The sequence below is a fragment of the Zingiber officinale genome, chromosome 2A (assembly GCF_018446385.1).
Source record: "Zingiber officinale cultivar Zhangliang chromosome 2A, Zo_v1.1, whole genome shotgun sequence".
In the NCBI taxonomy this organism is placed as follows: Eukaryota; Viridiplantae; Streptophyta; class Magnoliopsida; order Zingiberales; family Zingiberaceae; genus Zingiber; species Zingiber officinale.
Genome location: NC_055988.1, coordinates 87,570,277 through 87,598,119, shown reverse-complemented (window position 1 = coordinate 87,598,119; position 27,843 = coordinate 87,570,277).

The following is a 27,843-nucleotide window of genomic DNA, read 5'->3' as shown; positions in this document are numbered from 1 at the left end:
TTAGGTCCGCAGACACAACTGGACATCGGCCGGTTGTCAGGTCCCGCGAACCCAACCAGACTTCCCGCCAGATATCAGGTCCCGCAGACCTATCTGGACTTCCCACCAGCTATTAGGTTCCGTGGACCTAGCTAGATTTCAACCTGGTATCAGGTCCTTCAGACCAGTCAACTCCTGCACACTTGGTAGAAAGGTTAGATACACACTACATCTAACTTTAACCTTTGTCATACATCAAAATCATATTATTAGTGCAACCTGTACCAAAGATGATTGCTAATCCAAGGCAGTTAAAGCTCACTATCAAAGTCTCTTTTAGGCGGAGAAGCCTCTTACAGTGTTGACAGCTCATACAATAGTAGAATAGATAAAGGAATTGATTACAAGTGATTGTTCTAAGTTACTGGGATCAGGACTGTACTTATAGCCCTGATCGGGGCACATGGAAGGATTCCAGGTGCTTGGAGGGGGATAAAATTTTATCCCCGTCGCAATGAATCGCGCCACGTCATGTTTTGATAAAGTTTCTGGTCCAAGCACCCGGAAGGGTTCCGGGCGCCTGGACCAGGTTGAACTGCCATCCACGACTCCGCAGAGCCGAGGCGCCCCCGGGCCGTCCTAGGGGTCTAGGCGCCTAAACCGAAATGTCAACATTTTGTTGACTTTTGGTCCCGATCTTCCACTCCGGCTCCACTCATATTGGTCCGGGTCTTCCATTCCGGTTCCACTTTCTTGGGTGATTTCGACCATCCAGAATAGGGCTCACCCGATTTGGGCCTTCTCGAGCAACCTTCCTCTCCGGTTTCTCGTTCTTTGAAAATATCACGCGCCTCCTTCTCGTCCGCCTGCGTACTCTTCCGTAGCACCTCATTCCTTGAACGCACTGAGCCCATCGACTCTCTCTTATGTCGTCCTTCTCGATAGCTGCGTCTTTCGCTCGACTTCATGTGCTTCTAAGTTTCTGCACACTTAGACACATGGGTTAAACCACAATAAGCCCTAACTTAACTGGGTTAATCACATCAAAATTACCTTTGAATACTTACAATCTTCCTATTTTTGATGTGAGAAGTCCAAGTTAAGTTAGGGTAAAAAAACAAATAAATAGAGATATTTTGCATTTAATAAAAATATGCAAAAAAAAAAAAATCTACCTCCCCTTAGACTCATTTATAATTCTCCCCCTTTAACCACATTAAAAATGAGGTACTTTAAAATGACTTGGAAATAAAACTAAAACAAAGTATAAGGGAAACAGAGTCTAAAATGACTATTATCCAGAAACTTAGGAAAATGTAAATTTTGAAAAATCTGGATTCTTATAGCGAATTTTGAAAAATAGTTTTAAATTGAACTCTTCTTTCTCCAAAAAATTAAGATCAAATTAATTTGAATAAGAAAGTTTACAAAATAATTTTTTTAAAGCATTAGATAATTTTATAATAGTTAAATGCTTAATAATTAGTCAATTAAACATTTATTTTAGTAATTGACTTCCAAGATGTGGCGAGACACTCGACTTTCTTGGTTATTGAACAACAACCACTTCTAGACAATAACAACAACAACCAAGCCTTTTTCTACTAGGTGGGGTTAGCTGTATGAATTCTTTTATGCCATTGAGCTCTATCTCCTACTATATCATCATCTATATTTAAATAAATTTTATCTTATTTTATTCTTGCTAACCAAGTATTTTTTGGTCTTCCCATTTCTCGTTTGATATGCAAGTTTATCTTAGTTTCACATCACCTAACTGGAGCATTTATTAGTCGTTTAAGTACATGTCCGTACCATCTTAAATGTGTCTCTCAGAGTTTTTCCTCAATAGATGCAACTCTGACTTTCTCTCTAATACTCTCATTTCTTAATTTGTTCATCCTCGTATATCCACACATCCACCTTAACATCCTCAGCTCTGTAACTCTCTTTTTCTGCTCATGTGTTTGAGTCATAGCTCAACATTCAGCTCCATATAACATAGCAGGTCTAACTGCAATTTTATAGAACTTCATTTAAGTTTAAGAGGTACTTTATGTCATATAAAACACTCGACGCTCCCCTCCATTTCAACCATCCTGCTTGTATTCTATGTAAGACATCTCTTTTAATCCCTCCATCATTTTACAAAAATGATCCTAAATATTTAAATCTATCGGTTCTGGGTAACTTGTCCTCTCCTATCTTAACAATTGTCTCATTACTTCTACTATTGCTAAACTTAAATTCCATATATTCTGTCTTTAATCTACTAAGCTTAAAACCTTTCCCTTCTAGTGTTTTCCGCCAAGATTCTAGTTTAGCATTTGCTCCTTCACATGTTTCATCTACCAAAATAATATCATCTGCAAACAACATACACCATAATACTATGTCTTAAATGTGCACAGTGGGTTCGTCTATAATTAGTGTAAAAAGCTAGGGACTTAGAGCTGATCATTGATGTAACCCTATCTTTATTGGAAATACTTTAGTTACTCCACCGAAAGTCTTTACTCTAGTCATTACATCCTCGTACATATCTTTAATTAGTTCAACATATGTTACGCTAACAACTCTCTTTTATATAATTTTTCATATAATTTATCTTGAGACTCTATCATAAGCTTTTTCTAAGTCAATGAATACCATGTGTAGATCTTGTATTTGCTCCCGATATTTTTTAATTAATTGTCTAAGAAGATGTATAGCTTATATTGTCGACCTTCCATGCATGAACCCAAATTGATTTTCAGTCACTGTGGTCTCCTTTCTTAATCTTTTTTTCTATTACTTTTTCCCAAAGTTTCATAGTATGACTCATTAGTTTAATACCCTTATAGTTTACATAATTTTGTAAGTCTCCCTTGTTCTTATATAAGGGAACTAGAGTACTTATCCTCCATTGATCAGATATTTTTTGTTTTCAATATAATCTTAAATAATTTTATAAGTCATTCAATACCTTATTTCCATAGGTACTTCCATACCTCTATTGGAATATTATCTAGTCCAACGACTTTTCCATTGTGTCTCTCATTTAAAGTTTGTTTTACTTTTGAAGTTTGAATTCTACGATAAAAATTAAAATTTATATGCTCATTTGACCTAATTAAATTATCTAAGTTAAGTTGTCCACCTAAACCTTCATTAAAAAGTTGATGAAAATACCTCTTCCACCACTCTTTTATTTCTCCATCGTTTACTAATATCTTATTACATTCATCTTTAATACATTTTATTTGACTAAAATATCTTGTTTTCCTTTCTCTCACTTTAGCTATTCTATAAATGTCTCTTTCCTATTCTTTTGTATCCCATTTTTGATATAATCATTCAAAAATTTTATTTTTTGCTTCACTCACTACTTTCTTAGATTCTTTCTTGGCTATTGTATATTTTTTTAAGTTATCCTCATTCTTACAAATATATAATTCCTTATAAGTTATTCGTTTTTTCCTTCACTTTCTCTTGTACTTTCTCATTCTACCACCAAGATTCCTTACTTAGTGGTGCATGCCCCTTTGACTCACCGAGTATACTCTTAGATATTATTTTTAACTTTGATATCATCTTATCCCATGTTATATTAAAGTCATCGTATATTTCACCTATGCTTGTACTTCTACCTTTTCCTTAAATATATTTTACTTTCCATCCTTTAACTTCCATTACTTAATTCTAGGAATTGTATATATTTTCTTTCTATTGATACTATATTTGAGGTGTATATCCAACACTACTAACATATGTTGGGTAGCTAAGCTTTCTCCAGGGATGATTTTGTAATCTTTACAAATCTTTCTAACCTTTTCCCTAGCCATAAGAAAGTCAATTTGTGATTTATTATTCCCATTTTTTAATTTGACTAAGTGTTCTTTTCTTTTCTTAAAAAACATATTAGCAAATATATGACCATATGCTATCGCAAAATCTAATATAGTTTTCCCTTCCTCATTTCTCGTTCAAACCCATAACTCCCATGTACCCTCTCATATTCCTCATTTTTCACTTCGACATGCCCATTTAGATCACCTTTTATTAAAATTATTTCATTTGATGGAATATTTTATATAAGTTATCCTAAAATCTTGATTTGGTAGCTTCATCTAATCCTACTTGTGGTGCATATACGCTAATTATATTCATAGTTTCTTTCGCCACTATTATCTTAAGGGTTATAATTCTTGTTGGAATATATACTAAAAGCCTAGTTTTTTGTATAAATATTTATTTAGAAATAAGAATCACATTGGTCAAATGTCTACATTTATATACTAAGTGTAGTTGTTCAATTAATTTATATTGTAGATAACATGGTATGTGGTGTCACATACAGAAGATCATGTTATCAGTTCATTATAAATTATAAACAGTAGCTCACGACTAAGATGGATATGAACAAACCATTGGAATAGTCGTAGTGTAATTTGATATTAGTTTATTTTGACTATAAAATTACACTAGTACACTCTGAGTGTATTGAGCAGGACCATTTAAGGTAAGTTTTTTTTTTTATACTGACTACATATAAGAATAAGACCTTTGTTATTATGGAAGTGTGTGCTCTTAATCATGATATAATAGCAAGCACATATACTCAATATTCATTTCTTTAATTTATCAAAGGGTGCAATTTAGTTCGATAAATCAATGGCCCGATAAGTTGGGAAATGATATTATTTATATGGTGTGTTGTTGATTATAGAATGAAACTGTGTTCTAGGAATCTAGGTTGATGATGTCTCCAAAAGGAGCTCATAAGGATTGTCATGTAAACCCTGTAGGTGGACTTAGTCCGACATGACGATAAAGTTGAGTGGTACTACTCTTGGAGCTAGATATTAATTAAAGTGAGTTGTCAGTAACTCATTTAATTAGTGGGCATTCTATATCTTAAACACAGGGAGACTAACACACTCTGATAAGAAGGAGCCCATATAGTAATATGGGATTGGTGCGGTAGTTCAATAATAACTCTTTAGTGTAATGAGATATTATTGATGAACTCGAGATGGGTGTTCGGGGTGAACACGGGAAGCTCAAGTTCATCGGGAGACCAAAACCAATTCCTCCTCTCGGTGTCTGTTGTAGCCTCTTATTTATAAAGTCTTATACCCACCTATATTCACCTTCTTACCCATCCTTAGGTGGTCGGCCAAGTCAAGCTTAGAGCCCAAGCAAAGGTCGACCAAGATAAGCCTTGGATGGACCAAGTGGTGGCCGACCCTAGCTTGGAGCCAAGCTTAGGTGGTCGGCCACATAAAAAATAAAAGGAGTTTATTTAAAATCTTTCCTTATGTAGAAACCATAATTTTAAAAGAGAGTTTAAAATTTAAATATTTCTTTTTATAGCTTTTTACAGAAGATTAAGAGAAATGTTTTATATCTTCCCTTATTTATAGTTAAAAGGAAGATTTTAATTTTTGATAAAACTTTCCTTTTTTGTAACCATCTTCATGGTTTTAAAAGAGAGTTTTAAAATTTAAATCTTTCCTTTTATAGCTTTCTACAAAAGATTAAAAGAAAGATTTGATATCTTTCCTTATTTATAGTTAAAAGGAAGATTTTAATTTTGGAGAAAACTTTCCTTTTTGTAATCATCCACATGTTTTAATAGAGAGATTTTAATTTATAAAAGTTTCCTTTTATGACCAACCATGAAGGGAATTTTTAAAAGAGAATTTTTTTTAAAAAAAAATCCGGAAACAAATTAGGAAGTTTTAATTTTGTCTTTAAAACTTTCCTTATATGGAGGACATGTAGGAGCCGACCACATTAAAGGGTTAAAAGGTTTTTTTTAATTAAATTCTCCTTATTAACCATAGGTAAGGAAAATAAGGAAGTTTTTATTAAAACTTTCTTTATTTGCTAAGACCAAGGAATATAAAAGAGAGGGTAGAGGTGTCTCACCTCAATACAACATATCATCTAGTATTCCTCTCTTTTCTTCCTTCGTGGTGGTCGGCCCTTCTCTTCCTCCTCTTCCCCTATTCTTCTTCTTAAGTGGTCGGCGGCATCATCTTCTTGGAGAGATCTTGGTGGCCGGATTTTGCTTGGAGAAGAAGAAGAGATAGGAGGCTTTGTTTCTTAGCATCCCTTGGAGCTTGGTTGGTGGCCGAAAGTTCTTCATCTCTTGAAGATAGGTGGTGGCCGAAACTTGCTTGGAGAAGAAGGAAGCTTGGGTGGATTCTCATCTCAGTAGATCGTCACCCACACGACGTCCGAGATAAGAAGAGGAATACGATAGAAGATCGTGAGGTCTATAAGCTACAAAAGGTATAACTAGTTATTAGTTTTCGCATCATAACTAGTTCATCTTTTTTGTTTAGATCTTGAAATACCAAACACAAGAGGCTAACATTTCTAGGTTTCGGATTTATGATTCAAATTTGTGTTTCTTTTTTTTTCGATCTTGTGATTCGATTGTTCTTATTAGTTAAACCTAGGGTTACTATAAGGAGATTAAATATTAAATTTCGTTGAAAGGCTTTGTCTAGGAAGTGGTGGATACTCCCATAACCAAGAAGGCCTAGTGCCTCGCTATGTTTAACCTGGAAGTCGATATTTGAAATAAATATTTAATCAAATTTGCAACATACGTGGATTTGGATTAATAATGTTAAACATCGTTTGTGATCCAAGTTTAAACCTCTAAGAACAGATAAGTTGAATTTGGAATCAATAATGTTAAGTTCTGTTTGCGATTCCAAATTTAATTTTTAAAGAACACAATAGGTTGTTAGGAGAGGTTCAGGACTTATACAAAATTTTTGTACAGGGGAACTGGTACGATATTCCGAGTAGCAACCAACAATTCTATCCCCTTTTCTAATTACTCCTACAACTTTATCTTTTAACAAATTATCTACAATAATACCCACTCCATTTCTTACTTTACTCTTTCCAGTGTACCATAACTTAAAAACCGAGTTCTCTATCATCTTTGCCTTCTCGCCTACTCATTTTGTCTCTTGTACACGCAAAATACTAATGCTTCTCCTAATCATCATGTCTACTACCTCCATTGATTTACTAGTGGGAGTTTCTATGTTTCATATTCCAAATATTAGATTATTAGTTTTCTTATCATATTTGTTCTTATCTAATCTATGGTGTGAGAACTCTTGCCTATTTAACACTACACCCAAATTCTCATGGATATGTAGCGGTCCTTGTTGAGACATTATAATCGGACCCTGTAACGCAAACTCTTGCATATTTAGCATTACACCCGAGTTCTGGAGATGTAGCGATCCTTGCCTAGACGTCACAGTTCAACACTACAATGCGTTCCTTTTGGGGAACAACCTAGTATCAGCATAATAGTTTAATGGATCCATTCATTGAATATTTGTCATAGTTTTAACGCTAGCTGGCAACCTAATGCAACCCTCTTCCTTTATCCGGGCATGGGACAAGTCATGACCGATTGTCATGGGCAGAGTTAACAACAACCACTTCTAGACAAAGCAATTTAAAAAAATTAAATATTTAATTTTCTTTCTGAAAGTCCTAGGCCTACCTTTCGAAAAAATAAGGCATACAAAAAAATGATAATTTAATTTAAACATGACTTTAGAACCCAAAACAGATTTCTTCCTACCGGATTAATCAAAAACTATCTAGGAACATACTTCTGTGATATTCTTCTAATTTGACCCTTATGGTATCTAAACTATCAATTCAGCCCATTATCTTTTGTAACTTATTCAATATGGGAGCATGCATGATTTTTTAAATCTTCTATTTCTACTTTCAATTTTTCATTTTCCATTTTTATCTTGTTGAAATCTTCCAATCGACAAGATGTTGCTAGAATTCCTTTTAATTCATCATTTCTTTTTTCTAATTTATAGAAATTTTTGATAATATTTTTATAAATTGAAATATTTTATCAGGAGATAGAGACCATACCTGACTTACCTTGTTGATCCTATAATCTGAAACTCCCTCTGAAGTGTCGCTTCCTTCTAATGTCGCTCCCCCTTCATCAATGCTCTCGATGCTTATTTCGAACGAGCTTGCTTTGTCTTCATCTTCTTGGTGACTTGCCACTAGCTCAAGTCCAGCAAGAGCTTCGATCTCTGATTCAGACGTTGTTTCGTCTCATGTCGCTTTTAGATTTCTATACTTGGTCTGAGATGACTTCTTGTTCTTTTCTATGTTCTTGCTTTTCAATTTTTGACAGTTATCTTTCACGTACCCTTCTTCATTGTAATGATAGCATTTTACCTTTCTTTTCCTTCTTTTACCCTGCACTTGATTAAATTTATTAGTTTAAAATAACTTTTTAATTTTAACCTAATTAATTTAATCCAAAGTTAATTGTTTTAAAAATAATTGATTGATGATTATTTTAAATAATTAATTAAACTTAAATGAATAACTATAATAAGTATAGAGAAATTCTTATGTAAATAATATATTTACTGAACATAAGTATTACTAACTTTAATTCCTCTAAACACTTATGTAAAACTTCTTATATCTAACAAAGATAATCAGAAGGTGACAAACTTAGACCTTAAAATTTAACATACTCAAAACCTAGTATTAATTAAGGAAGGGTGTTAAATTAAAGGGGAATGTTAACTTAAGAGGGAGGATTTACTTGGACAACTTAAGAATGTTTTCAATAATTATTTTGAAAAAATATAACTTTGAAAGTTTTTTAAAAATCAGACCTTCTTGAATAGTTAGAAAATTATTTTGAAAACATTTTTTATTGATTTTTTTGAAAAATTTTCTTTAAAACTACTTTTGATAATTTTTATTAGAAAAATATTTTTCAAACTTACTTTAAAAATTTTGACAAATTTATTTAGAGATTTTTTAGGAAATGGTTACCTAAAAATTTATGGAATTTCTTTAATACTTCTTTAACTTCCTTTGAAAATCTTTATTAAAAAATTTTCTTTGAAAACTATTTACTTCAAAATTATTTTTTTCAATGATTTACTTTAAAAAAAATTCACTTAAGAATTTTTTTTGTTGGTTATTATCTCTAATTAGTGGGCTTAATTACAAGTTATGTATATGAGTACAAACTGAATCCATTAAAATAATTTAACTTAGGCTTATTGGATTTCAATTGTTGAATGTAGACCTTGTATGTATAGAACCTATATTCTCGCTTTTATTATTATTTATATGTTGATAATAGATGTTCAGTATATATATGAACTTATAGTCCCATGTCTATTATTATCTATGGACTGATAATAGATGTTCACTATATATAAGGTTGGTCTCCAAGGGTTTAGGGTGAAAATCTTGATAGAGCTTTTAGTTCCACATTGACCTAAAGCTTTTCGGCGGCGTCACCCATAAACCACTTGGAAAACCTTCATTTTCTTTCCGCTGTATTTTCTTCCACAGGGGAAAATAACTGAGCGGTTATTCTGCCAATGACTCAAAAATCCTACCGACGTGTCATCTGATACGCCCAGGGAAAATACTAACTCTCAAATGCCTCCCTAAATCTCGCCTATGTAATATGCTGCTCGCCTATAATCGAGCGTTGCGTGTCCCACCAGAGCTCTACCCTATCTCGTAAGTGGAAAGCAGCCAGCTCTGCCTTCTCCCACTCGGAGCAAGCCATGTAAAAGAATGCCCGCTCGATAGCCTCTATCCAGGACTGAGCTATGCTCGGATCAGTCTCCCTGCGGAATAATGTGAATCGACTTTTCACCGATTCTACCAAGGGTAGGATCCGTGCTTGTGCCGCAACCATATCAGTAGGGATCACCGCGGAACTGGGCAGAACCACTGGGGTTGATTCTATGGGTGGTACTGCTGGTGGAACTACAGAATGGACATAAGTAGGGGTGACTGAAGGTACGATGGGTGGTACCGGGTAAGAAACAATCGGTACTATTGGTACGGGTGTCGAGTATGTAGTAACCGGCATAGGTATCTGTGGTGCCAAATACGCAGTAGCAGGCACGGCTAGAGGGGGTGTCGGGTATGCCATAGATACTGTTGATGGGGGAAGCGTCGAATATACCAACGGTGGTACCACTGGTGGTACTATCGAGGTAGGTACCTCTGAAGTCGGAATCGTCGGGGTCTGATAACCTGACGTGCTCACAATACCCTGAGGAGTCTGTCCCTGACGGACAGGCTCGACCCCAGCAGATCTCTCTGGAGACTCTTTCTTCGAAGGATCTATCGCCCTCTTACATGGTCAGCCACGTCTCGGTACTTGAATACGTGTATGTGTCATATCTGTAAACAAAATGTTACCCAGATATCACTACAGGTATGAGAGCTATAAAATTACCTAATTTACCTATTTATCGTCCGGAGATGTCTTGTCGCTGCTAGTCCCCCAAATAGAACCTCGTCAAATATACCTCGAAATTTCGAATCGAAAAATCGATGAAAATCCGTATAATCTGAAAATATCCAGATAAACTCGCAAAACTCATAAAAACAAGTATCAGAAAACCGCTCTGATACCAAAAATATTGTCACGCCCCAGGTAGTTCCTGTCGATAAAATTTTGACAGTATCTCCCCGGTACGGATGACAATATGAATCCTGATATACATATATCCATACCTCGACCCACACGGTCGGAACAATACAATACAAATAACAAACAATTCACGCAATTATATAACCAATTCACGCAGTTTATATAGACAATCCACGCAGTTTAATATATAACCTCCGGCTGACCACAGAAATTACTAAAAGAAAAGATGATAAAGGAATCATCGTAGATATATGTAAATCCTACTCCACTACAACGACCAAATGAAATCCACGAAGTAATGAAAACACCTGCAACGAAAAAACAAAAGTAGCAACCCCAAATAGTCGATATAAAGTCGACAATACAAGAACCCACATCATAAGTGCCTAAAGACATAAAATCGAATACGAAAGTCTACAACCAAAAATCCTCGCGACAAAGGGGGCTAGCGACTGGAATCTCCCGACGGCCTCAACCTGAAAAGTAGTAATGTAACGGTGTGAGTTCAAAGAACTCAACAGATAACCAATAGATATGTACAGTAACATACAACTACCAGTAATAACCTATAGTACAGTCTCCTAACAGTATAACAGGTATGCATAGCTAAATAAACTATAGTAACTAACAATAAGTATGTAATCCAGTCTACAGCAAGAATAATAAGAATTGCATAACTGAAATAAACTGTACTTACCTGCGAGGCTTGAGTATATGACTGTGAACATACATAGATAAAAATAGTCAGAGCAAATAAGCATGTATCCTGTATGCATGTCAATCATATATAGTCACCAAAATGCATCATCCAATATGCAATAATCACAATAAATGCAATCTGTGCATATGATGCAAATGACATGTCCTGGTCACCCCGACGACAGTCAGCCATCTCACACACAATGGTGAGACCAAGTGGGTAGGGATGTGACAACCGTGCACTCTGCCATCACTACTCCTGAAGAGTGACCGAGTGGACGGGATGCTGTCGAAGTACACCTATCCTCCTACCTCAAACATAGTGAGGGAGCGCAATGCTCTTATCTCCCGGTACACGATGACGGGGAGGGATCCCTGTCCTGTTACCACGTTGCGTCACACTACCCATGAGCGGACCAATGGAGCCCTACAAAGCTAACTGCCATACACACCCTGGGTGTTGTGCCACTACCCATGCAGTGGTCACGTTGTGTGCAGGCCCATGTAGCCGGCCGAGAAGCTCAACAATAATGGAGTCGTCAATCGCCCAGTATGCAATCATGCGAGATGATGCATAATGCTATAGTATGTCATACCTGAACATATCCTCCTCTATATATATGTGCCAGAAGATAAACACATATATAACAATGATATAAGCAACATAAATCCAAGATCACATATCCAATATGTCTAGTAATTAATCCAGTATACAGAAGCACAACATATCATCACCTCTAAGAGCATCGGTACACATAACAATAACTAAGAGCATATAAGTCTAATGTATAACAGCTAACAGTAGAAACTATTGGTGCGGGGAGCATCCGACGATCGAACTCGTGTTTTGATAACGGCAAAAGAATTCAAAGTTAAGATGTTTTTGTAGTCTAACGAGTCTACTTGAGGATTTCAGGAAAGTCCTAGCTGCGGTTAGGCAAAGGGAAAACCCTAGGGGGTGGTAACCCTAGGTCATAGGGGGTGGTAACCCTATGCGGAAAGTCTTGGCAGGTCGATGGCTTCAGGCAAAAGTCCTAGGGGGTGGTAACCCTAGGTGGAAAGTCCTGGTGTCGCGAACCAGGTGAAAGTCTGGACTAGCCGGGAAGCGGATGTCCAGCAGAAAGTCCGGAAGCATCGAGTGCCGAGCAAAAGTCCAGTCGATCTGGAGGATCGACTGGCAACAGGTAAATCTCCTGAGAGGAGTAGGTGAGGACGCGTTTCCCGTAGAGGGAACAGTAGGCGTCGGGTCGACCTAGGAAGTCAGACTCGGACAGTCCGGAGACTGTCTATACTTCTTTAAATAATGTTTATTGTGCTAACTTTGTGTTGCAGGATAGTGTTTGGGACTAACGTATCTTGCAAGAGCAAAGGAGCAACCTAAAGCCTCGGATGAACAGTGTCCGAGGTGCCTCCATGGAGCTTGGAGGCACCTCGGGTGCAAAGGCTGAGTTGGCTGCGAAACACCATTGGAGGCGCCTTGAAGCAGGCAGAAGGCGCCTTGGAAGGCGCCTTGAGAGGGCCATAAGGCGCCTTGAATGGATGAAATTCGACCAGGTCAGTTTTGATCCACGCGGAAGACCAGGCAGCATGGAGGCGCCTTGAACAGCCTTCAAGGCGCCTTGAACACCCTTTATAAGGGGGTTTCGACCAGCACTTCAGAACAACGAATTCCAAGTGATCTTTCATCAACGTGCTGCTCCAAAAGACGTTCCGAAGTGCTACTACAAGTGTCCGACGACCCGAAGCTTCAGATTTAACATCTCTTGTTGTCAGTATAATATTTATAGCTTTTATTTGTACTCATAAGTGTAATCTTTTAACGAGCTTATAGTTGTTGCCCACCGGAAGCGATCAAGGATCGCGGGCCTTCGAGTAGGAGTCGATCAAGGCTCCGAACGAAGTAAAAATCCTCTTGTCTCTGTGTGCTTACTTTGTTTTATTCCGCTGCTTAATTACTCCGATAGTTTTACGAATCGAACGAAATAGCCACGAGCGCTATTCACCCCCCCCCCTCTAGCGCGTCTCGATCCAACAATTGGTATCAGAGCGGGGTCGTCTTGAATCAGTGCAACCACTATTCGAGACAATTTTTTTTTCGTGGTTTTGTTCGGAGTCGATTAGAATTTAGCCTCATAGCTATATTCTAATTTCTTTTCACGAATCGATTTTCTGCTCAAAGTTGGACAATACCACTTGAGCCTGTTTTTTTTTTCCTTCCTCCCGCACTACTAATCCAAGACTTAGTCTTGGAATAGATCTTGTTGTTTCTGTTTTCGTAGATCTAAATGGCCCAATAAGAAGGATATAGCACCGTTCGTCCCCCACTATTTTCCGGAGAGGACTTCGGATATTGGAAGGGGCGAATGGAGATATATCTAAAGATCCAGTTCGACACCTGGATGATCGTCAAAACAGGACTGGAACTACCAATTGGTACCGACGGTAAGCCTACATCCTGTGAAAACTGGAAGCCAGCATTTATCAAAAAGGTGGAAGTTGACGCCAAAGCCACCTGCACCATCCAATGCGGTCTTACCAAAGAAGAGCTCAACAGAGTCGGTCCATTCTCCTCCGCAAAAAAACTATGGGAGAAACTGATCGAACTTCACGAAGGCACCTCGGAAACCAAGGTAAGTAAGCGTGATTTGTTACTAAATAAACTATACAATTTGAAAATGCAGGAAGGTGAGACGGCAAGCTCTTTACACGCCCGAATTCAAGATATCCTGAATTCTCTACATGGAATCGGGCAGAAGGTAGAAAACAGAGATATAATAAGGTATGCCCTTAACTCATTTCCTAGGAGTACATTGTGGGCATCAATGGTAGATGCCTACAAAGTCTCTAAGGATTTTTCGTCCTTAAAATTAGACGAGTTATTTAGTGAATTTGAACTCTATGAACAAACTAATGCACAACCATCCGAGAAAGGTATTGCTTTGATTGCAGGAACGAGTCGAACACGGGAATCAAGAGGACGACGAAAAATTGAATCGGAATCAGAAGACGAACCCAATTCAGAAGATTCAGAAGATGAACTGGCCAGCGAATTTGTGAATCTTGTAAAGAAGCTCTACAAGAAGAAGAAGGGCTTCAACAAGAAAGATCTGAAGAAGACAGTTCAATCTAAGGATGCCCAATCAAAGGTAAAATTCGAAGTCACATGTTTCGGGTGCAACCAGAAGGGTCATATCAAGGCAAACTGTCCCAACCAAAAGGAAGCCAAGAAGCAAAGAAGAAAGAAAGTCCTAAAGGCAACCTGGGACGAATCTTCTTCGGAGGACGAAGACGACGAACTCGACCAAACGAGTTTACTCGCATTGATGGCCCGGGACCAGATTATCGAATCCGAGAGCGAGTCAGAAGCCGACTCCGAGCAAAGCCACGGATCCGCATCCGTTTCCGAAGGGCCAGACTCAGCTGTAAGTATTCCTAGACTTAATAATTTAGTCAATTATTTACTTCGCAAATTACCCAAGTCAAATTTGAAAATTAAGTCACTTTTAAAAGAAGTAACCATTCTTAAAGAAGTAACTAACTCAAAATCTTTACCTAATCAAGTTCAAATTGAAGACTCAACTCAAGTACAACAACATGAGAAAGAAAATTCAAATCTGAAAAATCAGTTAAAAGATTTAAAAATTACTTTAGAAAAGTTCTCTCTGGGCTCCAAGAATTTGGATCTAATTCTTGGGACACAAAGAGCCGTCTACAACAAAACTGGACTGGGATATAAAAGTAAAAAGAAATATAGATCTTATTTATCATTAATAAAACAAAATAGCAAATCAGTCCAAGCATGGGTCCCCAAGTCCAAATTGATCAATCAAGTCAGACTTGGCCAATACTGGGTTCCAAAGGATCAAATATACTACATCGACAGACCGTATCGAGGCCATGATCCAAGGAAAGCCAAAATGAAAACGATCTTCAAAATTTAAAATTTAAAAATTCAAAATCTGAAATTAAATTTAAAATTCAAAATTAAAAAGTCAAAATTCGAAATTAAATTCGAAATTAAATCCAAAATTAAATTAAAAATTCAAAATTAATAAGTTAAAAATTCAAAATTCGAAATTAAATTCAAAATTATAAATTGAAAAATAGATAGAGGATCCAAACTAGCTGGCACCCCCAACAGAACTACCCGACAGGGTAACTGAACCTAATTTACCCGGAATGGGTAAAACAAGAGTAGACTACCCGGTAGGGTAATTAAGGATAGATTAAAAAGGGTTAGATTTAACTTGAAACATAGTACTGGTGAAATTTTTGGATGATAGTACGTTAGGGAAACTTGGGCATCGCATGTCTAGGAAGATATGGCTTCGACCTGGTGCATTTGGCCAAGTGGAACTGAATGAAGCTACCCTTAAATGGATCCTAATTAGTTAGACCAAGGGTTAGTATTAAGTTCAATGGGTAGGACTATTTGGAAAACCTCGAAGGCATGGTTACTTTAATGAGTTCCTTGTGACTCACCATAGCCCAGAAGTTTATCTAAAGAATGCTTACTTGTTGAACACAAAGCTAAACCTGAATCTAACACAAAACTAAACCAAACCCTTAAACAGAACCACAATTCATCTCACAACAATTATAGGATTACCTGATTGAAAACTTAGATCAGGTGAGATGACTAAGAAATTTAAAATTTCAAAATTAAATTTGTTACTATAATTCTATTATTAAATTTCAAAATTATTTCAAAACTTAAATTTCAAAATTATTTTAAAAAACTTAAATTTCAAAATTATTTAAAAACTTAAATTTCAAAAACTTAAACTTCAAAATTATTTTTTAAAAAAACTTAAATTTCAAAATTATTTTAAAAAACTTAAATTTCAAAATTATTTTAAAAACTTAAATTTCAAAATTATTTCAAAACTTAAACTTCAAAATTATTTTTAAAAAAAACTTAAATTTCAAAATTATTTTAAAACTTAAATTTCAAAATTATTTTAAAAACTTAAATTTCAAAATTATTTTAAAAACTTAAACTTCAAAATTATTTTAAAAACATAAACTTCAAAATTATTTTAAAAAACTTAAATTTCAAAATTATTTAAAAACTTAAATTTCAATATTATTTTAAAAACTTAAACTTCAAAATTATTTTAAAAAACTTAAATTTCAAAATTATTTAAAAACTTAAATTTCAAAATTATTTTAAAACTTAAATTTTAAAATTATTTTAAAACTTAAATTTCAAAATTATTTAAAAACTTAAATTTCAAAATTATTTTAAAACTTAAATTTTAAAATTATTTTAAAACTTAAATTTCAAAATTATTTTAAAACTTAAATTTCAAAATTATTTTAAAACTTAAATTTCAAAATTATTTTAAAAACTTAAATTTCAAAATTATTTTAAAAACTTAAACTTCAAAATTATTTTAAAACTTAAATTTCAAAATTATTTTAAAACTTAAATTTCAAAATTATTTTAAAAACTTAAAATTCAAAATTATTTTAAAAACTTAAATTTCAAAATTATTTTAAAACTTAAATTTCAAAATTATTTTAAAAACTTAAATTTCAAAATTATTTTAAAATTAAATTTCAAAATTATTTTAAAAACTTAAACTTCAAAATTATTTTAAAAACTTAAATTTCAAAATTATTTTAAAACTTAAATTTCAAAATTATTTCAAAACTTAAATTTCAAAATTATTTTAAAAACTTAAATTTCAAAATTATTTTAAAACTTAAATTTCAAAATTATTTTAAAACTTAAATTTCAAAATTATTTTAAAAACTTAAATTTCAAAATTCTTTTAACCTAAAATTTCAAAATTATTTAACTCTAAAACCATATTGTTTTTATCAAATCTAATCTATAAGAAATTCGTTTAAAAAAAAAAAAAGGGACACGTAAGTATCCGAAGGCGTCTCCATCTAAGAGGAGGCGCCCTCAATCAGCGGCGGGAAATTTCCCGCCACCCACTTAAGGCGCCTTAAGAAGCCCTTAAGGCGCCTCCGAAGGCGCCCTAAAGGGATCTTAAGGCGCCTTAAAATCGCTCTTTTGTCACGAACAGAAGCGTTTTTGCTTCTATTCGTGTTTCGCCGTAAGCCGCCGATCTCTCCGGACCATTCCCAACCAAGGCGCCTTCCACCTTTTCTTCTCTTTCATTTCTAGCTATGCCTCCTTGGTACACTCTAAACCCTTCTTTAACTGCTTAAATCCTATATTCTTTGCTAGTTTTTACAATTTTTCTTGCATAATGTCAAAATTAGGAAGCGTCGTATTGTGGATACCACACCAGCAAGGGACCCTTCCACAGACCCGAGATTCCCCTCGGAACAGCATAGGATAGATTTCTCTAGGTTTACCTTTGAGTCAATCAAACCTAGATATATTGGTAGGGAGTTTTTGTCACAATATTGTCAACCTACTATCCAAATGATAACCCACTATCATTTAGATAAACTGGTTGATTGCACCACGACTGTCAACCAAGACCTATGTGCCCAGTTCTATCACAACCTTGAAAAGGTTGATGATAGAACTTATACTACCAGAGTAGGAGGTACTGACCTTCAGTTCACTCCATCATTACTTCGCACCAGCCTAGAGATTAGGGAGTCTGAGTGTACATTTTTATGTTATCCGAGTAGATCCCTACCCTTTGGTGCCCCCTATTCCCACATTACATTAGATGACATTTACATGCACTTCTTTTTTGAGGAGAGACCCTTAGGCCTGACTGAGTTCAGATCCACTCTTCTACGAGTTCAGGATTATACTATGTACAGAGTCCTGACAGCTTGTATTCTACCCTTATCATCTCGAGATGTCTCGACGATGCGACCGCCCCATTCGTTCTTTTTATACGCCCTTACCCAGCGCCTGGACATAGACATAGCCCTCCATATGTTTCATAACATTATCCTTGCATCTAGCACAGTTACATCTGGAGTAGTTCATATGCCTTATTGTCATATCCTGACCCAGATATTCTCCAGCTCTAGGATAGACATTACTAGAGGGGTTCTCATCCCACTTACCCTTTATGATGAGGTTGGTCAGCGTAGCCTTAGATTAGCAGGGGCAGAGGTCACTGCCGAGGGGATTCTGGCCTGGAAGGGCCGACCACCACCAGCTGCTGCCCCTGGTGCTCCAGAGGCCGAGGGCGTACCTGATGCAGATGAGGAGTGACCTGATTTTTTGGCAGAGGACTTTTTCACAGATCCTTCCACCTCTGTCGGACCCTCCTCTTCAGTCGGGCCATCATCTTCAGCACCACTCTCTGTCGAGGATAGACTCACTCGACTTGAGATCCAGTCCACACAGACGCGGCGAGCTGTGTTAGACAATCATCGTTTTCTTCGGACTATGCGATCTGAGATAGCTGCTGGTTTCGCATCTATAATCCAGTATATAAGATGTTTTTGTAGTCCAAGATCACATATATAACAATGATATAAGCAACATAAATCCAAGATCACATATCCAATATGTCTAGTAATTAATCCAGTATACAGAAGCACAACATATCATCACCTCTAAGAGCATCGGTACACATAACAATAACTAAGAGCATATAAGTCTAATGTATAACAGCTAACAGTAGAAACTGTTGGTGCGGGGACCATCCGACGATCGAACTCATGTTTTGATAACGACAAAAGAATTCAAAGTTAAGATGTTTTTGTAGTCTAACGAGTCTGCTTGAGGATTTCAGGAAAGTCCTACCTGCGGTTAGGCAAAGGGAAAACCCTAGGGGGTGGTAACCCTAGGTCATAGGGGGTGGTAACCCTATGCGAAAAGTCTTGGCAGGTCGATGGCTTCAGGCAAAAGTCCTAGGGGGTGGTAACCCTAGGTGGAAAGTCCTGGTGTCGCGAACCAGGTGAAAGTCTGGACTAGCCGGGAAGCGGATGTCCAGCAGAAAGTCCGGAAGCATCGAGTGCCGAGCAAAAGTCCAGTCGATCTGGAGGATATCTCCCGAGAGGAGTAGGTGAGGACGCGTTTCCCGTAGGGAACAGTAGGTGTCGGGTCGACCTAGGGTTTCCGGTTGGAAACCCGAAGTCAGACTCTATACTTCTTTAAATAATGTTTATTGTGCTAACTTTGTGTTGCGGGATAGTGTTTGGGACTAACGATCTTGCAGGAGCAAAGGAGCAACCTAAAGCCCCGGATGAACAGTGTCCGAGGCGCCCCCATGGAGTGAGGCGCCTCGGGAGCAAAGGAGAAGAGTTTGCACACCAGAGGCTGGAAGGCGCCTTGGAAGGCGCCTTGAGAGGGCCATAAGGCGCCTTGAATGGATGAAATTCGACCAGGTCAGTTTTGATCCACGCGGAAGACCAGGCAGCATGGAGGCGCCTTGAACACCCTTTATAAAGGGTTTCGACCAGCACTTCAAGACAACGAATTCCAAGTGATCTTTCATCAACGTGCTGCTCCAAAAGACGTTCCGAAGTGCTGCTACTAGTGTCCGACGACCCGAAGCTTCAGATTTAACATTTCTTGTTGTCGGTATAATATTTATAGCTTTTATTTGTACTCATAAGTGTAATCTTTTAACGAGCTTATAGTTGTTGCCCACCGGAAGCGATCAAGGATCGCGGGCCTTCGAGTAGGAGTCGATCAAGGCTCCGAACGAAGTAAAAATCCTCTTGTCTCTGTGTGCTTACTTTGTTTTATTCCGCTGCTTAATTACTCCGATAGTTTTACGAATCGAACGAAATAGCCACGAGCGCTATTCACCCCCCCCTCTAGCGCGTCTCGATCCAACAGAAACATGTAGCAGATATCAAATAAACTATAACCAGGGAAGTGATAAATCTACCAATCACTAGTAATTATATATATACTACACATATCATAAGACACTATCAAGAGATAAGTTAAAGGGTACCCGCCTCAAATAGAAGGTAGTATCAATCCAATCCGAAGTTGAGATGCCCGTCTCGAATCAGAATCCTGCGTCAAACAACACTATATATATATTATTTAGCTAAATTCATATGAATAACTAAATAAAATCCCTAAAACTAAATTAGGGTAAAACCCTAATCACATCACCCTTATCCTACCTAAACTAATCCAACGATTAATTAGGGTTAGTTACTTAATCCCTAATCATCCATTAGATTAGAAATCCAAATCTAAATAAATTTCACAAAATCAATATTCAATTCAATACATAAACCTAACCAATCTACATATAATCATGTAATCAAATCATACCTAAATCTACACATAAACCTAATTCATATCATTAAACAAAGTAACAATTGACCTCCAACAACTTCCCCAAATCCAAGGTGATCACCAAGAGATAACAACTGAAGATGTTGATGTCGGTTAGGGAAAGCTGCTGGATACCACCTCAATGATCATAGAACCTCACCTCCCTGGAATCAATCGGATCAGGTAGAGGAATCAACAAGTGGAGATCATGGATCACACAACAATCCTTCTAGCCTCTACCCGACAGCTCAAGAATGCCTCACTGATCCCAATTTCTTCAACCAAATCCCCCAATTGGCCGCAAGAAGAGGAGGACCGAGATCTGATCAAGGGATACAGCAAGACATAGATCCGACACTTCCCTCCTAGTCCAAAACCGGAAGAAGAACACAACAAGGAATAGAGAGTAAGAATTGGTGATGCCTTACCTTTCTCGATCACCTCCCGATGGTGTCGCTCGTGTTAGAGTGTATACTAAAAGTCTAGCTTTTGTAAACATTTATTTGTTGAAATAAAAGAATCACATTAGTCAATATTTGCATTTATTTGTTAAATGTTATTGTTCAATTAATTTATATAGTAGATAACATGGAGTGTGGTGTCACACTCAGAAGATCATGTTGTCAGTTCTCTATAAATTATAAACAGTTGCTCGTGACTAAGATGGAAATGAACAAACCATCAGAATAGTTGTAGTGTAATTAAGTATTAGTTTATCTTGACTAATAAATTACACTGATACACTTTAAGTGTATTGAGTAGGATCATTTAGGTATGTTATTTTTGTACTGACTTAGTAAAAGAACTAGACCTTAGTTATTATGGAAGTGTGTGCTCTTAATCCTAATATAATAACAAGCACATATATTTAATATTTATTTCTTTGACTTATCAAAGGGTGAGGTTTAGCTCGATAAATCAATATGCCCGATAAGTTGGGAAATGATATTACTTATAGTGTGTATTGTTGATTATAGAAGGAATCTGTGTCCTAGTTATCTAGGTTGAGAATGTCCCCAAGAGGAGCTCATAAGGATTGTCATGTTAAACCCTGCAGGTGGACCTAGTCCGACATGACAATAAAGTTGAGTGGTACTACTCTTGGAGCTAGATATTAATTAAGTTGTCAGTAACTTACTTAATTAGTGGACATTCGTAATCTTAAACACAGGGAGACTAACACACTCATGATAAGAAGGAGCCCATAATGTAATTTGGGATTGGTGCGGTAGTGCGGTAATAACTCTCTAGTGGAATGAGTTATTATCGATGAACTTGAGTTGTGTGTTCAGGGCGAGCACGGGATATTCAAGCTCATCGGAAGGCCAAAACCAATTTCTCCTCTAGGTTCCTATCGTAGCCTCATTATAGCCTCAAGTTCATCCAAATGTAAGGCTCTTCTTGGTGTCCAAGAAGGGGGTTGGACCATTGCTTGGTGACCAAGCAATGACAGGCCACATCCTCTTATAAGGGCCGACCGTATAGCTTGATGACCAAGCTTGTAGGGGTCGACCAAGATTAATTCAAATAGGAGGGGTGTTTTGAATTTTTAAAATCTTCTCTTTGTAGAAAACTATAAGTTTTAAAAGAGATATTTTAATTTTTAAAACTTTCTTTATTTGAATTAGGCTACATGTTTTAATAGAGAGTTTTAAAAGTTTTAAAACTTTCTTTTTTTAACCATCCTCATGGTTTAAGGAAAAGGGAGATAAGTTTTAAAATTAAAATTTTCTATCATTATGTTAAAAAAGGAAATTTTTAAGGGAGTTTTTAAATTTAAAACATGGTTTTAATTTTTAGAAACTTTCCTTTTTTAACTCCTTCTTTAGGAAAGAGAGCTTGTAAAATTTTATAAAAGTTTTTTTTTCTCTTGTAAAATTTTGAAAAAAAAAATATTATTCCTTTCCTAAATATGGTGGTCGGCCACCTTGCTTGGTGCCCAAGCAAGGGGTCGGCCAAGCTTAAATCCGAAACGAAATAGGATTGATCTCAACCATTGATTGATGATTGATTCAATGAAGAGGTAAGAAAAGGAAAAATAAAAATGGAAAAAGAAAAACTCTTGGATGATTTTATTTTTGTAAAAGGTTTTTCCTTATTTGCCTTGGGCAAGTAATATAAAGAAGGGGTGAGGGGGCTTCATGAGACACAACTCTTATTCTTTTGCTTGGGTGATCTCTTGGTGGCCGACCCTCTCCTTTCTCCCTTTCCCTTTGCTCTCTTCTCCTTGGTGGTGGTGGTGGCCGAATTCTAGAGGAAGAAGAAGGACTCTTTTGCGTGGTGTTCATCTTGGAGGATCGTCGCCCACACGACGTCCAAGGTGAGGCGAGGATACGGCAGAAGATCTCGAAGTCATTAGCTTACAAAGAGAAGGTATAACTAGTAGTTTTCTTCTGCATCATACTAGTTATTTTCTTTGTAAGAATTCTAAATATAAGAGGCAATTAGATCTAGTTTATCGAATTTATTTTTCGATTTTGTGTTTTCTTCTTTTTCGAATTTGTGATTCGATTGTTCTTTTCGGTTAATTTAGAGTTATTTAAGGAAATAAATATTAGCTTTCCTTAAAAGGCTTTCCCTAGGCGGTGGTGGTTGCTCCCATATCCAAGAAGGCCATGTGCCTCGCCATGCAGTCCTGGAAGTCAATTTTGAAAATTAATATTTATGGTATTAATAACTTAGGTAGATTTGAATCAATAGTGTTAAGTTTCGCTTGCAATTCAAATCTAAACTATTAAGAACAGAGAAGTTAAATTTGGAATCAATGATGTTAAGTTTCGTTAGCGATTCCTTATTTAACTTCTAAAGAACACAATAGGTTATTTAAGGAAAGGTTTAACACTTGTACAAAAATTTTGTACAGTGGAACCGGTACGTTTTCCTAGGATTATCCAACAATTAGTATCAGAGCTAGGGTTTGCCTCTGTGTATTTTTAGAATTCAAATAGGTTATGCACATATCATACATAATTTAGGCAGGATAGTAGTAGGATGTGCTAACTCTTTGGTTGCAGGCTCCAACTATTATGACTTATTGATATTGTGCGTGATTGGACCCTTGGACATGTCAAGGGTATTATTTGTGTGCATGATTGTATATATAAAATACAGCAGGAGCTGTATTATTTTTAGAATTTTATTTTTGTTCGATCTAGAATACATGTACATTCCCACGTGGAATATAGGATTGATATATGTAAAATTCTATTTTTGTTGCGGATCGGATTCTTGCGAGGCATGATACTTTTGGAGCACCAGAGACGCAGCAAAATAAGAAGCAAGATGGATGCGACAACTCGACCCGATGGTGGTGGCTAAAGATGGCAGCAGCTAGGGTTGGAACATACCGAAGACAGTAATAGAAAAGGCCATAATAGTTGGAAAATTAATTTCCAAATTTATTGCTTTTATTTACTGTGATGTTTATATGCATGTGATGTATGCTAGCATAGGTTAAAATCCTCATTTTTAAATAACTAAGTGGGAGAGGGATTTTAATAAATCACATGGTCTCCATTACTGGTTTGTAAGTGATGCAACAAGCTTGCGTGTTGGCTCTGAGTGCCTCCCTCCACAACGGATGGGTTTGTTGCGGATCACTAGATCAAACTTCCTTTTATGGATGGTTATAGAAAATTATTTAGGAGCGTGTGATCTTCTCCAACTGAAGGGGCACAATCCTATTTAATGGACTTAGTATCAAGTAATGGTATACACTTAAACGCATTCAATAGTATCCTCCCCAACAGAGTCACTGCTATTATCTTGTGTGACCAAAGTGAAACCAACTATTAATTTTATTTGTCATAAAGTGAGGATGACAAGATAATAAAATTAATGGGTCACACCCTCCTCTTACAAATGATGAATTTGTATACGTCCACACTAACGTGACATGTAATATTCACGGTGATTTGAGGTGTTGGTTAATTTAAAATAGTATTGTTTGAGGAATCAATATTATTCTAAATTTAGAGTCTTGACCAAAGTTTATTTTTGTGATTCTTAGGATGACTTTCAATAACCATTATACTGAAAGAAAACAAACTTACTGGTCCCAACTATATTGATTGGAAAAGAAATCTGGACATTGTTCTTACTGCTGAAAGCTATAAGTTTGTACTGACTGAGGCTTGCCCTGATGCACCTGACGGTGACTCTACCCTAGAGGAGATTGAGTATCATAAGAAATGGGTAAAAGCTGATGAGATGGCGCGATGTTACATTTTAGCATCTATGTCAAATGTATTGCAACATCAACATCAAGATTTACCAACAACTTATGATATAATGAACAATCTCAAAGAACTCTTTGGGCACCAGAGTCGGACTGCTAGGCAAGAGACAATGAGAAAGCTAATGACACCATGTCTGAGGGAACACCCGTAAGGGATTATATCCTCAAAATGATGGCCTATCTGAACAAAATACAAGTTCTTGGAGGAGAAATCGATGGGGAACCCCAGGTCGATATAATTCTCCAAACGCTACCCAGAAGTTTTGAGCAGTTCCGCCTGAACTATAACATGAACAAAAGAGAGTATACATTGGCGGAACTTCTGACAGAACTACAGGCAGCAAAAGGTATTTTTCGTCAAAGTTCTTAGATTCACTATGCTGAAAATGGTTCTACTTCTAAGTTGAAAGGCAAGAAGAAGAAGAAACATGTTTTTTCAGCAAAGAAGGTGAATAAACCTCAGAGTACAGGACAGAAAGCTGGAATGAAGAAGCCGAAGGGAAAATGCTTCATCTGCAAGCAGTCTGGACATTGGAAAGCGGACTGTCCTCGTAGGAACCAGAACAATAAAGGTATATATCATACTCTAGTAGTTGAAACATGTTTAGCGGTGTTATCTACCAGCACCTGGTGTGTAGATACGGGAGCCACTGATCATGTCTGTAATTCTTTGTAGGGGTTCCAGGAAACCCGGCGACTATTTGATGGAGAGATAACTGTCTACATGGGCAATGCTACTAAGGTGGCGGTTGTTGCAGTGGGAGACATCTACTTATCTTTTGATAGGAATAGAAATTTGATTTTAAGAAATTGCCTTTATGTACCCAGTTTTAGAAAGAATTTAATTTCAGTTTCTAAACTATATTTGGATGGATATTCAGTCTCTTTTAGTAACAATGTCGTTATAAAGAGAAATAAGGTGATTATATGTTCTGGTGCATTGGTTGGCAATTTATACACTTTAAATCTAGTTTCTCCCACAAAGCAAAATATGGAAATTAATAACACATCTTCTAACTCTAATAAGAGAAAAGAACCTTCGGGAATGAACTAAACATATCTTTGGTATCTAAGACTTGGACATATTAACTTAAGTAGGATTCAAAGGCTTGTAGCCGATGGACTCTTGGGTTCATTAGAGTTGGAAAACTTTCCAATATGCGAATTTTGCTTGGAAGGTAAAATGACCAAGAAACCTTTTAAGGCCAAGGGGTATAGAGCCAAAGATGCATTAGAACTGGTTCATTCTGATTTGTGTGGTCCTATGTCTATCCAGGCAAGAGGTGATTTTGAATACTTCGTCTCCTTTATAGACGATTATTCAAGATACGGATACATTTACCTGATGCGCCGCAAGTCTGAATGCTTTGACAAGTTCAAAGAATATAGGGCTGATGTGGAGAAACGTCTTGGTAAAAGTATCAAGACACTACGGTCTGACCGTGGAGGCGAATACCTCTTTGGAGAGTTTAGGAATTACTTATCAGAAGTCGGGATTCAATCCCAATTGACTGCACCTGGTACACCCCAGCAGAATGGTGTGGCAGAACGAAGGAATAGGACTCTTATGGAAATGGTTAGATCGATGATGAGTTATTCAGAATTACCAAATTCATTTTGGGGATATACTTTAGAAACAGCAGTGTACATTCTGAATATGGTACATTCTAAAACAGTTCCTTCTACTCCCATGGAATTATGGAATGGCGTAAGCCTAGTCTGAATCATATCCGGATATAGGGTAGTCCAGCACATGTGCTGAAGGGAGATACTGACAAGTTGGAATCACGTACAGAAGTTTATCTATTTGTGGGATATCCAAAGGGAACGAAAGGTGGTTTGTTTTATAATCCTAAAAATCAGAAGATCATTGTTAGCATCAATGCTCGATTTTTAGAAGAAGATTATGTAATGAACCATAAGCCCATGAGTGAAATAGTTCTAGAAGAAATTAGAGAGGACACGTCCACTTTAGTACCAACAGTACAAGATGAAGTACCACAAGAAACTGCAACACGTGTCACACATGATACACAGCCAGAGACAGTGTCTCGTCGTAGTGGGAGGGTTGTAAGGCAACCTGAGAGATTCATGTTTTTGGGTGAGTCTTCGGACTTGATCCCAGGTAAACATGAACCAGACCCCCGAACATATGACGAAGCACTCCAAGATTTAGATGCAGTATCTTGGCAAAAGGCAATGAATTCCGAAATAGAATCTATGTATTCTAATAAGGTCTGGGAGCTTGTAGAACCACCTAATGATGTAAAAGCCATTGGATGCAAGTAGATCTACAAAAGGAAAAGAGGGATAGATGGGAAGGTAGAAACCTTCAAAGCAAGGCTTGTTGCGAAAGGGTATACTCAGAAAGAGGGAATCAATTATGAGGAGACTTTTTCACCGGTAGTCATGCTTAAGTCTATCCGGATACTCTTATCCATTGCCGCTCATATGGACTATGAGATTTGGCAAATGGATGTCAAGACAGCTTTCCTTAATGGAAGCCTTGAAGAAAACATCCATATGAAGCAACCAGAAGGATTCATTGAAAAGGGCAAAGAGCATCTAGTGTATAAGCTCAATCGGTCCATTTATGGACTAAAGCAAGCTTCAAGATCTTGGAACATCCGGTTTAACGAAGTAATCCAGTCATATGGATTTATTCAGTGTCCGGATGAGTCTTGTGTATACAAGAAGTGTAATGGAAACGTGGTGGTATTTCTTGTACTATACGTAGATGATATTTTGTTAATTGGCAACAATGTTAAGGTATTATCATACGTAAGGGTATGGTTGTCCAAACAATTTGATATGAAGGACTTAGGAGAATGTGCACACATTCTTGGGATCAAAGTTATAAGGGATCGCAAGAAAAGAATGTTGTGTCTATCCCAAGCTTTATATATAGATACGATCCTTGCTCGTTTCAGCATGTAAAACTCCAAGAAAGGTTTCTTACCTTTTAGACATGGAGTAGCCTTATCTAAAGAGATGTCCCCGAAGACATCAAAGGAGATTGAGGAAATGAAGGCAATTCCTTATGCTTCGGCTGTAGAAAGCCTTATGTATGCAATGCTGTGTACGAGACCTCATATCTGTTTTGCCATGGACATTGTTAGCAGATATCAGAGTAACCCTGGACAAGGACATTGGACTACAGTAAATCATATATTAAAGTACCTGAGAAGGACTAGAGATTATATACTAGTTTACCAAGCAGACGATTTGCTCCCTGTGGGTTACACGGATTCG